General features: G+C 32.5%; 1 long non-coding RNA gene and 1 pseudogene across 26 annotated transcripts; one reads left to right on the top strand and one right to left on the bottom strand.

The window, feature by feature from the left end:
- The first annotated feature begins 1,165 nt into the window (after positions 1-1,165).
- On the top strand, positions 1,166-4,932 carry LOC148211725 (uncharacterized; annotated as a pseudogene). The gene is made up of 4 exons (XR_015790122.1): positions 1,166-1,344; positions 2,061-4,493; positions 4,585-4,644; positions 4,745-4,932. The product of XR_015790122.1 is annotated as an uncharacterized LOC148211725 (transcript).
- A 3,662-nt stretch (positions 4,933-8,594) lies between these two features.
- Positions 8,595-13,312, bottom strand: LOC111021685 (uncharacterized). Of its 25 annotated transcripts, XR_015790435.1 has the most exons (8): positions 13,060-13,306; positions 12,598-12,657; positions 11,849-11,871; positions 11,612-11,706; positions 11,472-11,511; positions 9,490-9,546; positions 9,201-9,271; positions 8,595-8,826 (listed from the first exon to the last, which is right to left on the bottom strand). It is a non-coding gene; the product is annotated as an uncharacterized LOC111021685 (long non-coding RNA). The 25 variants fall into 25 exon arrangements; XR_015790436.1 differs by lacking the exon at positions 9,201-9,271 and having other exon boundaries at positions 11,849-11,961; XR_015790439.1 differs by lacking the exon at positions 9,201-9,271 and having other exon boundaries at positions 11,849-11,874.
- Positions 13,313-14,893: the final 1,581 nt, after the last annotated feature.

Below are 14,893 nucleotides of genomic sequence, written 5' to 3'. Positions count from 1 at the left end.
ATTAAATACTATAGATTAAAGTTTAATGTGAATTAGATTAATAGGTTACGAGGGGAAATGTATATTTGAATATGATTCAAATATTTATTGGTTTAATTAAATTATATTTAATTAATTAATTAAATAAGATTTAAGTAATTATTAATTAAATTAAAATGGTTTTAATTTAATTAATTAATTAATTTATTTATTAAATTAAATTAAATATAGTTAAAATAAATAAATAAATAAATACACACGTGTGTGTTAAACATTCACCATTTTTGCTAGGAAGTGGTGAGGTGGAGGGTGAGAAGTCTTTCTCTTCCTCATGCCTACAAAACACAAACAATCACTATGTTTTGGTCCCTAATTTTAGTTGGAATTTTAATTTCCCTTAAAACCAAGGAGCCTTCTCTCTCTCAAAAGAAAAACGGACTCATATATCGTGTGTTTTTTCCCCTTTTTTCCAAGTAGTAGGATCCCACAATCCGGGTTCTTAATCCCAAAGAAAAATGAGGTAACTTCGTGGTGGTGTCATTACTTGGGTACTAGAACACTTGGTTAGTGCGCACGGGAACATTTGTTCGTGTCAAACAAAAACCGGATTCGAGGAAGAAGTTCTCGTCAACGGTCTACAAACGTAAGTTATTTTCTTCCTCCCGTGAAGCTTAACCTCTTTTTAAATAGAAATGTTCTATTTTTTTTAAACCGGTATCGTTCCTTTTCTAATCCGAGCTGAATCATAAGCGTTCAACCGCTTCCGCTTGAGATTTGATCCCTTCAATTAATTCTAAAATTTTCACTAGAAACAAATTGTGCTTTCCAAAGTAAGGAGGAATTGAAGAAGGGCAGTTTACTTCATAGCTTTAAAAGGAAGTTTTCAGTCATATACCCTCAATCCATCATTCGCAACAAATTTGATTGAGAAGAACCCAGGTATCTTAGATACATTCATTAATACTTTATACTTTCAGTATATGTCAGGGTGAAAGGAACCAAACCGACCTGAAAAACTGACCCGGACTGAACCAATTCAAGTTGGTTCGATTCGATTTTGGTAACATGTCCATATAGATCAGACCAAATCGAACCGAAAATTGTCGGTTCGGTTTGGTTCGCTTGCTTTTAAACCTAGTTTCATAGTTTGTCCCTTTTGAAACCTATTCTAGTGCCATCTCTCAACTCTCTCAATTCGCAATTCGCAATAAGTCCACGACCCCCCCCCCCCCCCCCTCTCTCTCTCTTTCTGTGGGTGGCCATCTCCGGCGGCCATCTACAGCGGCGACGCTCTCTGTGAACGACCCTTCGTCTCGATTCAACTCTCACCTCGCCAAAACCCATGTTCTTGTCTTTTTATCTGTGGTACGTATTGTATACAAACCCATGTTCTTCTCTTTTTATTCCAGCCCTTGCTGCTGCCAATTTTATTGTGTTTACTGTTATTATACTTGGAAATTTGTCATTTCTGTGGGGTCTCTTTGCTACCCTTTGGTTGTTCGTATTTCGGTTTTTGCGGAAACGAGGGATTGTTCGAGAAATTTGGATTCTGATTCGTGGGTCTTATGAAATATGATTCCATGGGTTTCCTGACTAACTCTGTTGAGTAATAGTTTTGAACTTGAACCTGAGGGAAGTGTTTTCGGAAGTGATGTCCATCTTTAACATTGAAATAAAAACACTTTCTCCAGTCTGAGTCATTATTGAAGTGGGTTTCTGTTTTCATGCACATTTTTACCACTCGTGGGGAGAGAGGAGATGCCTGAAACAAGGAAGACAAAAAGAACCTAAAATAGAGAGTTTTCTTTGACCCTGCTTGTTGTTCAAAAATTATAATTATAATTGTTGTACTGAAAATTATAATACTAAGAAACTCATTTGTTATTTTTGCTTTAGAATGAAAGTAGCCTATTGGAAAAGTATTAGTTGCTTTAGAATTGTTGTATTGTCTGTATTGTCTTTTTCATTGCTTCAAAACTTAATCTAAGTCGAGAGATGGTTGTATTGTCTTTTTCATTTCTTACATTTGCTTCTCTTTTCTATCTTTTCCAATCCATTTTACTCTTATGATTGGTCAACAGAGTATGAGCTCTTCATCAACTCAACTTTGTGCTCGAAATTAAGTCTCATCGACAGTTGAAAAGGGGTGTGTTTGAAGGCCAACCATACTTTGTGTGAACGGGTTGGATTCCAATTTCTAACATTCCATCGTCTTTGCTTCGAACTGGTTTATTTTGATGTTGTATTTATTTTGGATGTTTACTCGATGAGATTCGACGATGTTAATGTGCATTTTCTTGAGGAAACGTGGAGTACTAATGATTTTGTTTTTAGTTTTAAGTTTAATGATTCCAATGTTTTTCTGTGTTTAATGATTATGTTCTTAGTTTTTTAGTTGAGTTTCTTGAACTTTTTTGTTTGTTTTTATTTAGGAGGTCTAATTTTATCTTATTAATTCACATGATGACTTCATCTGATTTTTCTAAAACAAGTAATTCTAGTCAGAGTGTTCCATTAGTTGAACTTGACAACTCTAACCTTGCTGCCAGTAGTAAAGTAGGGTTGCTTGGTAAAAGAAAACGCTCTAAAGGTTCAGATGTATGGGAACATTTTGTTAGCGTAGAGGGATGCGATCTTGAATTTCCTAGGGCTGCTTGTAAATATTGTGGAACTACATATGCATGTGATTCTAAAATAAATGAGACAACAAATTTGAAAAAGCACCTAGAGAAATGTAAGAAGTATACAGAGGATTATGTTGAAGTAGGAGGGGATTCTGAGACTAATTTGGTAGCTACATCGTTTACTCAAGAGAATTGTAGGACGATGCTTGCTTGTATGGTCATATTGGATGAATTACCGTTTAAGTTTGTTGAAAGCGAAGGATTTAATAAATTTTGCAAGGTATTGAATCCTAAGTTTGTAATTTCATCCCGAATCACTATTGCAAAGGATTGTTTTCAATTGTACATGATTGAGAAAAAGAAGTTGAAAAGTGCTCTAAGTAGAAGTGGTCAACGAGTTTGTTTAACGACTAATACTTGGACTTGCATTCAAAATATTAACTATATGGTTATAACAACTCATTTCATTGATGGTGATTCGAATTTACACAAAAGAATTTTAAACTTTTGTCAAATAGCTAATCACAAGGGAGATACAATAGGAAGAGCAATTGAAAAATGCTTGCAAAGTTGAGACACTGACAAAATTTTTATTGTGACTGTTGATAATGCTAGCTCAAATGATGGAGCAATGACTTATTGGATTAGAAAGTTAAAGGAAAGAAACATGTTGGTATTAGAGGATTTGCATCTTTCTATTGTCGGTGATGCTTTAAAGGATTGTCGGTGATGATTTAAAGAATTTGCATCTTTCTATCATTCGTATTAGAAATATTGTGAAGTATGTAGGTCATCTCCTTTGAGATTGCAAATATTTAAAGATCTTGCTAAAGAAGATAGCATTTCAACAAAAAGTTGTCTGACTATGGATGTCCCAACACGATGGAATTAAACCTTCACTATGTTAGATGAAGCAATTCAATTCCAAAAGACTTTTGAAAGATTAAAGGATCATGACCCAAATTATATTACAGAAGGTGACGGACCTACTAATGAAGATTGGGATAATGCTAGAGTATTTGTAGGGTTCTTGAAAATATTTTCAGATGTTACCCTAAAGTTTTCTGCATCAATGTCTGTGACTTTGAACATATTTTTTCATGAAATGTGTTTGGTTCAGAAAACAATTCGTGAATACTCTTTGTATGAAAATGTCTTGTTGAGTAAAATGACATCAAGCATGCAAGCAGAATTTAACAAGTATTGGAGTGTAACTACAAGTGAGAATATGAACTTATTGTTATATGTTGCAGTTGTTTTTGCCCCTAGATATAAGTTAAATTATGTGAGTTATTGCTTTCATGAATTTTTGGAGGAAGAAAATGCAATTTTGTGGACAAATAAGGTTGAAGCTAAGCAGCATTACGTCGATTGTGGGATGACTATTATACACGAATGTCAATGCTAAAGGAACACCTTTCTCAAACACAATCATCCACACCCATAGAGGTATCGACTTGTCAAAGTGAAATATCATCTATCTCTTCTAGTACATCTAGTGGAATTGGAATTTATAAGGTACGTGCTTCTGTTCACGATAGATATAAACAAAGTAAGAAAACAGATCCAGATGATGGAAAAACAGAGGTGACTCGTTATCTAGATGAGGCTTGTGCTGAAGTTGATGATTTTGATTTATTAAACTGGTGGAAGGTAAAATCTAATGGATATAAGATTATTAGTCAAGTAGCTAGGGACATCTACAACATTTTTATATCGACTGTTCTATCTGAGTCAGCTTTTAGTATTGGAGGACAGGTGTTGGATTCTTTTAGGAGCTCATTAACTTCTCAAACTGCGGAGGCACTCATTTGTGCAAAAAATTAACTTCAATCAAAACCTCTTGATGATATGAGTGAGAAATTGATGGAGTAGAAGAAATTGACCAAGGTAAGAAGTAGTGTCATTATAATATTTATTTGAAAATTTGTTTATTCTATTATGAGCCTTAATGAACTAATTGTTTTTCTTTCTTATTTAGTACTTAAGCATATATAAGGAGATGGAAGCTACCTTTAAAAACTCGAAATTTGATTATGTGGTTCTAACTTCTACTCTAAAAATTTTGTTCATCTATATTTCATTTACATGAATTTTATTTTACGTAAAATATTAATTAATAGTTATTGTTTCTTTTGTAGAGTTTTAAAGTCTAGTGATGGAAATCAAGATTCAGCGAATGACAATAGACTTGAAAAGATTTAGTATTTTTTTTGTTAGAATTTTGTAAATGTCAATATTGGAATGTTTTAATTAGTTAAAATGATAGAATTTCTAAGCATTACTTTTAAGCTTCAAAAGTACATGTGAACGTTAACTTTTACCTTTCGATGCAAAAGTATATAGGTTTTGTTGAAAATAATTTGAGGCGATCACAAATCCATAGTTTTTTTTTTTTTTTTTACTACTTGGAATTAAGTAAGTAAGTAGGTAGGTAGGTAGGTAGTGTCATTTAAAAGAAAAAAAAAAGCCCCCTATCCGAAAACCGAACCAAATCGGGATATTTACACCCCTAAGTATATGTGTATATTTATCACACATTATCCTTTAGAGATGTATACAACCCACAAAGTTGGACAAGATTTGGACCCAGTAAACATATTTACCCCTCCACTAGGAGTTTGAACATTTAGATTTTAAATTTTGAAGGTTATAAAAAACTATTAAATTCCAAAATCTACATTAACAAATTTTTAATAATTTTTTATTTTTCTCCTCTCAAAACTTTATTTCAAAATAAAGAGCATCAATCTTTAAATTAGATTTTCGTTGTTTAAATTTCATTTTTCATTGTTATTAGTTATGGTTGATTCCCCAATTATGGTATGTTGTTTTTGCAAGTAGTTGTATAAAATAAATCCCTAAAATTAAATACATGTACCTAATTTATTAAGGGGTATATTTGTCTAAAATATTATTTAACATTCTAAAAAAGAATGACACTGGGTCATTTGTACAATATCTGATATGTTTGACATTTTTTAAAACACATTATTTATTTTGGTCATTCCTACAGCAGCCCTTTTTCCGTTGGGTATCTACCTGTGTATACCTTGTAGAATAAATATTTAATTACATATCGCACGTCTAAAAAATCAGTAAAATTGTCAATATGAACATAATTGATCAGTGGTTAAGACATCTTACTCCTATTTTAGAGGTGAGAAGTTCAATCTCTTATCATCATATTGTTGTACTAAAAAAGAAAAAGTTAGTAGAGTACATTTAGGTATTCGGCGACTGTATGATAAAAGGTAAAGACATAAGTTGTTGAACAAAAAAAACACAATAATAATTGTAAATATTTTACTACAAAATATGTAATGGTAAATATTTTATGGTACAGATCTAACAATTTCTTTTTTTCTTGTATATTTTATTTAACGGATCTAATCAACTATATTAAACATAAATTTAGATGTTTCAACTTTTGTCAAGTTGTCAAAGCGAACATAGCTTAGCGGTAATTGACATATATCTCCAACCAATAAGTTGTAAGTTCGATCCCTTACCCTCACATATTGTACTAAAAATAAATAAATAAACTTTTGTCAAGTTATTGAACCACAAATGATTCTTTACGAGCTAGCAAAGAGACTTTAGACCGGTAAATTGTGAGCTAATTAATCTAAAGTTAATTAATTAAACTATTTAACAAATTAATTCTCAGCTAGGTTACTTCATTAAAAATCTGGAATTGTTCTACTCCACAGGTATAGAATAAGTTACATGAAAAAGGTACTAACTATATATTCTTAAATATTACCTTTAATATTTTCAAAAAAAAATATTACATTTAATTTAGTAACTGATGGTTCAAATTAGCTTTGGTCATGTGTTTGAAGAAAACTGACAATCAACTTAGCTGGGTCATTTTATACATCGACCCTTAGACATAATCAAACATCTCTCTAGTTTAGCCAACATGAACATAGTTTAATAGTAAGATATTTTGTTCTTCTTTAGAGGTTAGATGTTCAATCTTCCATCTGTTATACTAAAAAAAGAATCAAGCGTTAGATCTTCAGCTCACCAACATGTACCTTATATGACGTCTAGGATAAAGGGAATATAACACGAACCGCTGAATTTTTTTCTTGTAATTTCATTGTTTCTCAATGTTATTTGTTTTTAGTACATATTAAGTAGGGGTATGTTAGTTTTTGTCTTTAAGGTTTAGTTGGGAGACTATCTAAAGTCTTGCATTGTTTTGACGGATTAAATTTGATGAACGAATTTTAGCCTTTGAATTTTTTCCTCTTCAAAGAGTTTCTTCAACTCTTTTGCAATTTCATGTCATGAATTGCTCGCCAAGAACATTCAAGTAGAATTGATCAATCGACTCTCGGGCCAAGAAACTTATTCCCCGTCTTGAAAGTTTTGACCTTAAGGTGATCCGTGTCTAACCAACACCTTCGAGTTGAAATCGAATTGATTTTAAGGTTTTAGTATTTGTGAATTAGGAGTTTATATATCGTAATTAAGAGTTCCTTATTTCAATTTACTAGAGGGTTTTCATATGACTAGTATGAAATACGTGCGGTGCACATGAAACTTCAAAGTTTTATTTTAAAGTATAAAAACGTAAAAATTAATTAAATAGTTAAAATTTATAATATAATTGGGCTCTTTTATATCTCAACATTTACCTCACTAAGTTTTTTTGTATTTTCATATTTATCTCATAAAATCGACTTCTCAATAATTCTCATCACTCACTAGGGATGGCAACGGGCGGGGCCGAGAGGGCCATTCCCATCCCCGCCCCCGTCCTCAAAATTTTGGGGGCGAGGACGGGGCGGGGATTCTCCGAACGGGGACGGGTTCCCCCGTTATAAATATATTTTTTTAATTTTTTAATTTTATAAATTAATTTGTGTTATTATTAGTATAAAAAGTGAACAAAAAGTTGCTAAATGACGTGTTAGCTTCAGTTATTCTTTTTTAAAAAGAATTAGAAAGTATTTATAAAATTAATATACATTAATATTATTATATAAAAAATTAAACGGGGCGGGGTTGGGGACGGGGACGAGGTGGGGGGACCGATCCCTGTCCCCACCCAGTCCCCGTCGGGGAACTCGATTCGGATCCCCGGTTGTCCCCGGTCAAACTGGGGAACCTCGACCCGATCGGGGCGGGTAGCCGCGGGGATTGGGTCCCGCGGATATTTTTGCCATCCCTATCACTCACTGATTCGATTTATATGACTAAAAAAAATTGAGAAGTGTCGATTACTTGAAAATTTCTCATAAATAGAACATAACAAGCAAGAATAAACAACTTAACACATATTCATCGATTACTTTTTTTTTTTGGAAAAGAAAACACATATTCAGGTATTTTTCATCATTTCTTGTTCCTAAACATTAGGATGCATAAAAGAAAATAAAATTTCGTTTTGATTTTTGATTTGAGTCATTAAAAAAGAGAATGACATAGAAGGGGAAAAAAGGCAAGTATGTCAATCTTGTATAAGTTTTTTTGAATAAATTACCACTAGTAGAAATTCGGTTTTTCGTAATGTTTTCTAAACGTCATGAAAAAAGATTTCGTAACGTTTGTGACGTTGTCACCTATTTGCCCATCACGAAAGATATACGTGACGTTTAAAAAACGTCACGAAAATTAGCACACGTGATGGTTAAAGTCTGTCATGCAAAATATAAGCTTCCACGACGTTCTTTAAACTTCATGAAAAACACGATTAAGACTTTTCGTGACGTTTAAAAAACGTCACCGTAAATGAGTAACCATGACGACATTTGATTTTGTGACGGTTACACAACGTCACAAAAAGACTTTAAGTAGCAAGAAAAGGTCACGTGACATCCTTTCGTGGCGTTTTTTAAACGTCACGGAAAAAAGATTTCATGATGCTTAAAAATCATCACAAAACACTTTTGTGACGATTTAAAAACGTGACGAATTATTTTATTTTGTGACGATAAAAAAAATCACAGATAATGTATTTGATTTTGCTTGCAGACGTCGCGTAATATTTAAATATCATATAATTAAATTGTCGATCGAAATCGCAAATACATTAATTTAGATAACAAAAGTATTCTCGGACTTGCTAGTACATTATATTAAACATTTTCAAATTTCTACAAATACAAATTACAGAATTAAACAAGTCTCACACACCAACCTCAACAAAGAAACTCATCCATCAATTAGTTGCATCCCTAATTGTCGACTTCTTTGGGTTCGGAAAGATCTAATGAAAAAAATATTACCCAAGTTAGATAAATGAATAACCAAAGATAGATAAGGGAAGAAAGTTAAAAGAAAGAGTCTATCTATTAAAAAGTGGAAAGGATCGTGAAGATAATTATAGATTTGACATTGTACAAGAAAAAATTCAATTAACATTCTTAAAAAAACGCACTAGGAGCCTATCACAATAGTAATCTTTGCAAATACAAATCCCAACAGAACAAAATTAATTAGACAAAAATCAACCTACGTACACTTCTTCTACATCTGTTAGTAATATATCATAAAATATTAGAATTAAACAAGTATCACAATTATTGAAAACGTACATTAATCTTCTACAACACTACATCATAGTTTTCTTTATCAACTTACTCAATAATCTGATAAGAATAACCAACATAACGATCAAACAAAGATCCCAACAAAACAAGCACGATTAAAACCTGACAGCAAACACAAATGATTCTTTAAGTCAAATTTATCCATTGTTAGAGCAACTTTGCTTCACGAAACCAAAACGTAAATTCACCAAATTGTTCATAATTTGAATGCTTCACAAACTATCTAAGCTTCAAATTTATCCATTATTATATGTAAGCAAAATGTAAAATCAATGGACAATAAGAAAGGAAGAAATGTAGGACTTCTACACAAACTGTACCATGCAAGTTGCTATTTTTTCATCTTGTTCTTGAAGAAGATTATGCTTGTCCCAAACCTGCAAAACGGTTATAGAAGAAGAGCATTATTAAATAATTTATTTGTGAAAAGCGTTCTTAGCCTGACAAATCAAGCGTGAAGAAAAAAACAAAAAAAATGCTTTGTTGTTGTCTAATTTAATCGATTTCAACTCAATTACATCTAACAGTAAAAAAAAATTAAACAATACAAATCAATCACTTTTGACATATTATAAATGAATATTATAAGGTCCAACTCCTAATTCAATCTCAAAAACCTAAAAAACCAAAAGCCCACGATTAAAGGTCTGAAATCATAAGTATCTAGCAAAGACCAAAACAAGGAGGAGCATGTGAAAAACTGTTAAGAAGTTGAAATCAAAATTGAAGTACCTATAAAAATTTGCACTTAAAAGAGACATTTATCGAACACAAATAATTTTGTCAAAGGGCCACTTCCACCCTATTCCACAAAAGCAGCAAACTAACAATGCAAGAGGTAAAAACCAATAAGGTAGTCTCAACTTTTCTAACTACTCGACAGCAACTAGGGGTGTTCAAAATAATCGACAACCAGAAGAACCTGAGCAACCCAACCCGAACCGTAAGGGTTGGGTTAGGTTAGATAAAGAACTAGGTTGGATTGGGTTAAATTTTAGGTGAACAGAATCATTCGGTTCTGTTCTGGGTTCGATCAACAAAAATTCGAACCGAACCAAAATTATACCTTTTTAATTATTATGATTATTATTATTATTATTATTATTATTATTATTTTATATATATATGTTTATTTATTTATTTATGTTTTAGGGTTTCCTCTCAAATTTGTGCGCCTCCCTTCACTTCCCCTCTTTCCATTGTGCGCCTCTTCTCCCCTCCTCCTCCCACAGATCCTATTGCTGTAGGTCGTCGTCCGTCATCCTACGCCAGAGATCATCGCCTGTCGCTGTCGTATGTCGGTAGTCGCCGTCGTCTGTCGTTGATTGCCGCCATCTCTTTGTCTCAGTAGCTTTTGTAACTATTGTTTGAATGTAAAAGTTGGGATTTTTTTTTATAAATGTCTGAGTAGTTTTTCTCTCCCTTCTTCCTTCTGTTTGTTTAGATCTGTAATTTGAAATTAAGAGCAATTGATTTGTTATAGATTGGAACTTGTAATGCTTAATTTGTTTTGATTTAAAATTTTGCCCTTGATTTAAAATTTTGCCCTTGATTTGTTTGGATCTCGAACTTGTAAATTGTAATGCTCTTGATTTGTTTTGATTTATTTCTAAAAAAAGAAAGATTTGTTTTGATATGAAACTTTGCCCTTGATTTGTTTATTTGGATCTAGAATTTGAAATTAAGAGGAACCCGGTGACCCAACCCAACCCAACCCGAAAATTTTGGGTTGGGTTGGGTTGGGTTGGCTATTTTGTTCAGTTCTGTCGGTTCCCTGATATGATTAACCCAAAAATTTGGGTTGGTCCAAAAAACTTCCCTAACCCGACCTAACCCAACCCGTGAACATCCCTAGCATCAACCGTACCCCAAAACTCGACAAGCCTGAATCTAACCTTTATTGGTACAAAGGTGAAAGTACAATGACCAAAATAAACGTTTTGAAAGTAAAAAACCAAAATAAATAAAAGTCAAAATTACATGGTTTAAACTGGTATTTAAACCTTTCGTGGATTATTGAATGGTTGATGATTTCGACCTCACTATTTGCTCAAAGGTGAGACGTTTTTTTTATTAAGATTATTATTTTTGAAACTTATTTGTAAAATATATTAATAAGTCACTAAACTCAAACTCAACTACAAATAAAATAAACAAATTAAATGCAAAAGTAAGCATGGGTCTCATCCAACACAAACATAGTATTGCTTAAATTAACAGTAAATTATAAAAAGATTGTAGATAAGCGGTGGTCTAAAGAAAAATAATGCAAAACTTGAGAGAAAAAGATATATGAGAGTACCCTTGAAACATGTTGCCTTTAATGTCCAAAGATCATGGAACTCTCGTAAAAAACAAATAAAAAATTAAAGCATCAATAAAACATTGTTGACCATAGGCCACATAACTACTTTTCTTTTTAGTTATGAGATGGAAGCTCACTTGTCTTCGCAATCATCTTTACACACTACAACAAATTCTTGACACGAATTATCTTCCTCCAGTCATGCTGCGTTTACTCAATTCTTATTATAAATCTGTGAAGAAATTTGTAGAGATTCAGTTTAAATGCTTCCAGATCTCAATTCACTAAAGAACACAAAACACTTGAAACATTGAAGATTTAACCAAATCGTTTATCATTTACATTCAGATTACTTGAAGGAGAAAAAAACTTACAATGGATGTATAGCATCTTCCATCTGCTAGAAGTTGCAGCGTATCCAAATCAATGAAACCATCAAATTGAAGTAGAAAAAATTTGCAGACAAGGTATTAGCAAAAACATGTTCCTATTGAGCATGATATTTGGGCAAACAGAAGTTATTGTCGACCAAATGGAGATCAATCTCAGTGTACCAATAAATAAATTTAAAAATTCCATTGAAGAAATGCATGAGATATAAATCAACTTATGTTGTCAGAATTAAAAAATCAAAACTTGTTAGGAAATAAAGATCACCAATGAATGTTTACGTATTAATTTAGCATAAAGATCCAGACTGCATTTAATAATCTTAGGGGAGTATAAGGAGATATGGAGAACAAAGATGCAACGAAAAATAACCAATGGGTTATGACTGGACCAAAACCAAAAGAAAATATCAGTGAAACATTTGCAGCAAACCTACTCAATTGAAAGTATAGAATACAAATTACAAACTAACTAGAGGTGCCAACTTCCCTATTATTATACGGCTTTTTATAACATTTACAATAGTCATTGAATTTAGAATATATAAACCATCTTAATTATCAATCTGTAAATCATAATAAAAATCATTTTTTCTTAAAGAGTTTTGTCATCAACTAAATGACATTGTAGGACAACCAAATATCTAGGAGCTAGAGCTGGTGACTGGACATGCTTTAGACTAATCTCACCAAACAAGACAACTTCTCCAACAAGCACAAGGATATAGTTGTACCTTCGATTGTCTCACGGGCTTTTCGTCGAACACCTTGAGGGCACTTTTTTATTTGACCACCTGTAAATGATTGGATTATGATTTAAAATCCTTGGGGCTCCATCATTCTCATTTAAAATCTAAATCCTCTAAGTCTTCTAACATATCCGACAAGGCATCCATATCCACAAAAATATAATTTTGGAATACATCACCGATAATGACCTCACAAACCTCAAAAAATTCCCAAAAATCCGAAAATGGGTTTTGAACAAAAATTGTGAGAAGTTGTTTTTTCACCTACTATCTCTATCTTACATCATGTTTGCTAAAGCAAGAACCAGCTCAGAAACTTAGAAAACGGAACAACTAAGCGAGATTCAAAAAATTCCTCAAACCCATCAAAGATCTTAGGTCTATCAGAAATGGAAAACATAAAAATCCCCAAAAATTGCAACTAAAAATAAAAAAGCAACATAATACCTCAAACTGAGAGAAGAATAAGAGAGATCCAACCGAGTGAGCCAGAAGCCGTGCGGCCGCACATCTTGCAATAGTAGGTTGTTGCCACTGTCGGTGCGAGGCGTAGGTTGAGTAACGAGAGTGAGCGAGATGGTGATGGCTAGTGAAAGGGGAGAGAAATGAGGGAGAAGGTAGTCGAATGGGGAGAGAAATTGGGATGAAAACACAGGGGAGAGAGAAAGAAAGATAGGGTTTTAATTTCCTATTTCTTTCTTCTTTTTTTTCTAATTTATAAATTCAAACAAAATTACTAATTTTTCCCTCAATATTTTCAATTTCTAAGTCTTAATTAAATATTTTTGGATTGAAGGAAAAAAATTATCAATCATTTTAGTATATTCAAATATATAGATAAAATTACAGAGTAAAAAGTAGATTTTCCATTGTCTGTAGTTATTAATCATATCAAATTTTATTATTTAAATATTTTCTCAAAATCTAGAAATTTAATTTACATAAACGAACCAGAACAAAATTAAAACTAAATAACTCAACTCAATGTATCTTGATAGCTCAGCAGTGATGAGTCATCATAATGACTCACACCTAACTCACACATGTAAGTGACGATAACTTGGATCTTCGTGGAGATCGAGGCGAACTACTGGAGATGGCCGAGACACATATTGATGTTTTTAAGTTTCATGAAATCTCGAAATTTTATGACCTTTTATGATATTAAAAAATCATCATAAAGTATAAAAAATCTGCATCTATAAATATCTGTCTTGGTAATTACTTTTAATTTTTTGTTTTTAAAAAGTTAGAAATTTGAAAATATATATTAGAGAGAGAGAATTCTATATAGAGTATAGATGATAATGGTGTGATGTGGGAGTAAGGATGTCGTCTCTCATTCATTCGTGCTCGTGAAAACTGTCTAAGGTTCTATCGGAAGCCAACCTATAAAATGAGACCTCCTACCTCATTTTTGGGTACGTAAAACTATATCTTTCACTTGCATTTGTCTCAGCTTGTCCATAGAGTCAGTTCGTCGTTACTGACCTTCACAGGCTTGGTCAAATTCTTCATGAAATAGTAATTTTAACTTAAAACATGTGACAGTACAAGTGGGATAAATACATGAGACTCATTTGAAGCTGAACAAACCAACAAAAATTCATAATAACCAGAGAACATAAGACAAAATCACTTCATCCATAAACAGAAAGATCGAAATGGAAAACATATGTGTAAAACCTTTTGTGATGTTTTTTAAGTTTAATAAAATCTCGAAATTTTATGACTCTTTCGTGACGTCTCATCACTAAAAATATAGTTTTTCAACTCACGAAAAGCAAAAACATCCAGTTTTCTCGCAAAAAACGAGCCTCATATTTTCATGAAGTTTCTTAAATATCACAATAAGTTTAGATTTCCAAATTTTTGTGATGTTTTTTAAATGTCACAAAAAGCAAAAACAATATGGGTTTCCCGCAAAAATGAGCCTCATCTTTTTGTAACGATTCTTAAACATCACGAAAAATAACTTTTCGTGACGTTTTTCAAACATCATGACAAAGCTAGAAATCTAAAGGACTCCGTCTTTTCCCGCCAAAAACGCGCCTCTTCATTTTGTGACATTTATAAAAACATCATGGAAAAACGTGTTTTCTTTCAACTTTTTGTGACGATTAGAAGTCATGAAAAGTCAAAAATTCAGAACACTCCGTCTTTGCCCGCCAAAAACGCGCCTCACCCTTTTTTGACGTTTTTTAAACGTCATGAAAAACAAACTTTTTGCCAAACTTTTCGTGACGTTTTTTAATCGTCACGAAAAGTCAAAAATCAGGAA

This window comes from Momordica charantia, assembly GCF_013281855.1.
Source record: "Momordica charantia cultivar OHB3-1 chromosome 4 unlocalized genomic scaffold, Mcharantia_2.0 BLBB01000004.1, whole genome shotgun sequence".
Taxonomy (NCBI): domain Eukaryota; kingdom Viridiplantae; phylum Streptophyta; class Magnoliopsida; order Cucurbitales; family Cucurbitaceae; genus Momordica; species Momordica charantia.
The sequence above is the reverse complement of the archived record's forward strand: the minus strand, read 5'-3'. Positions and strand labels throughout refer to the sequence as shown.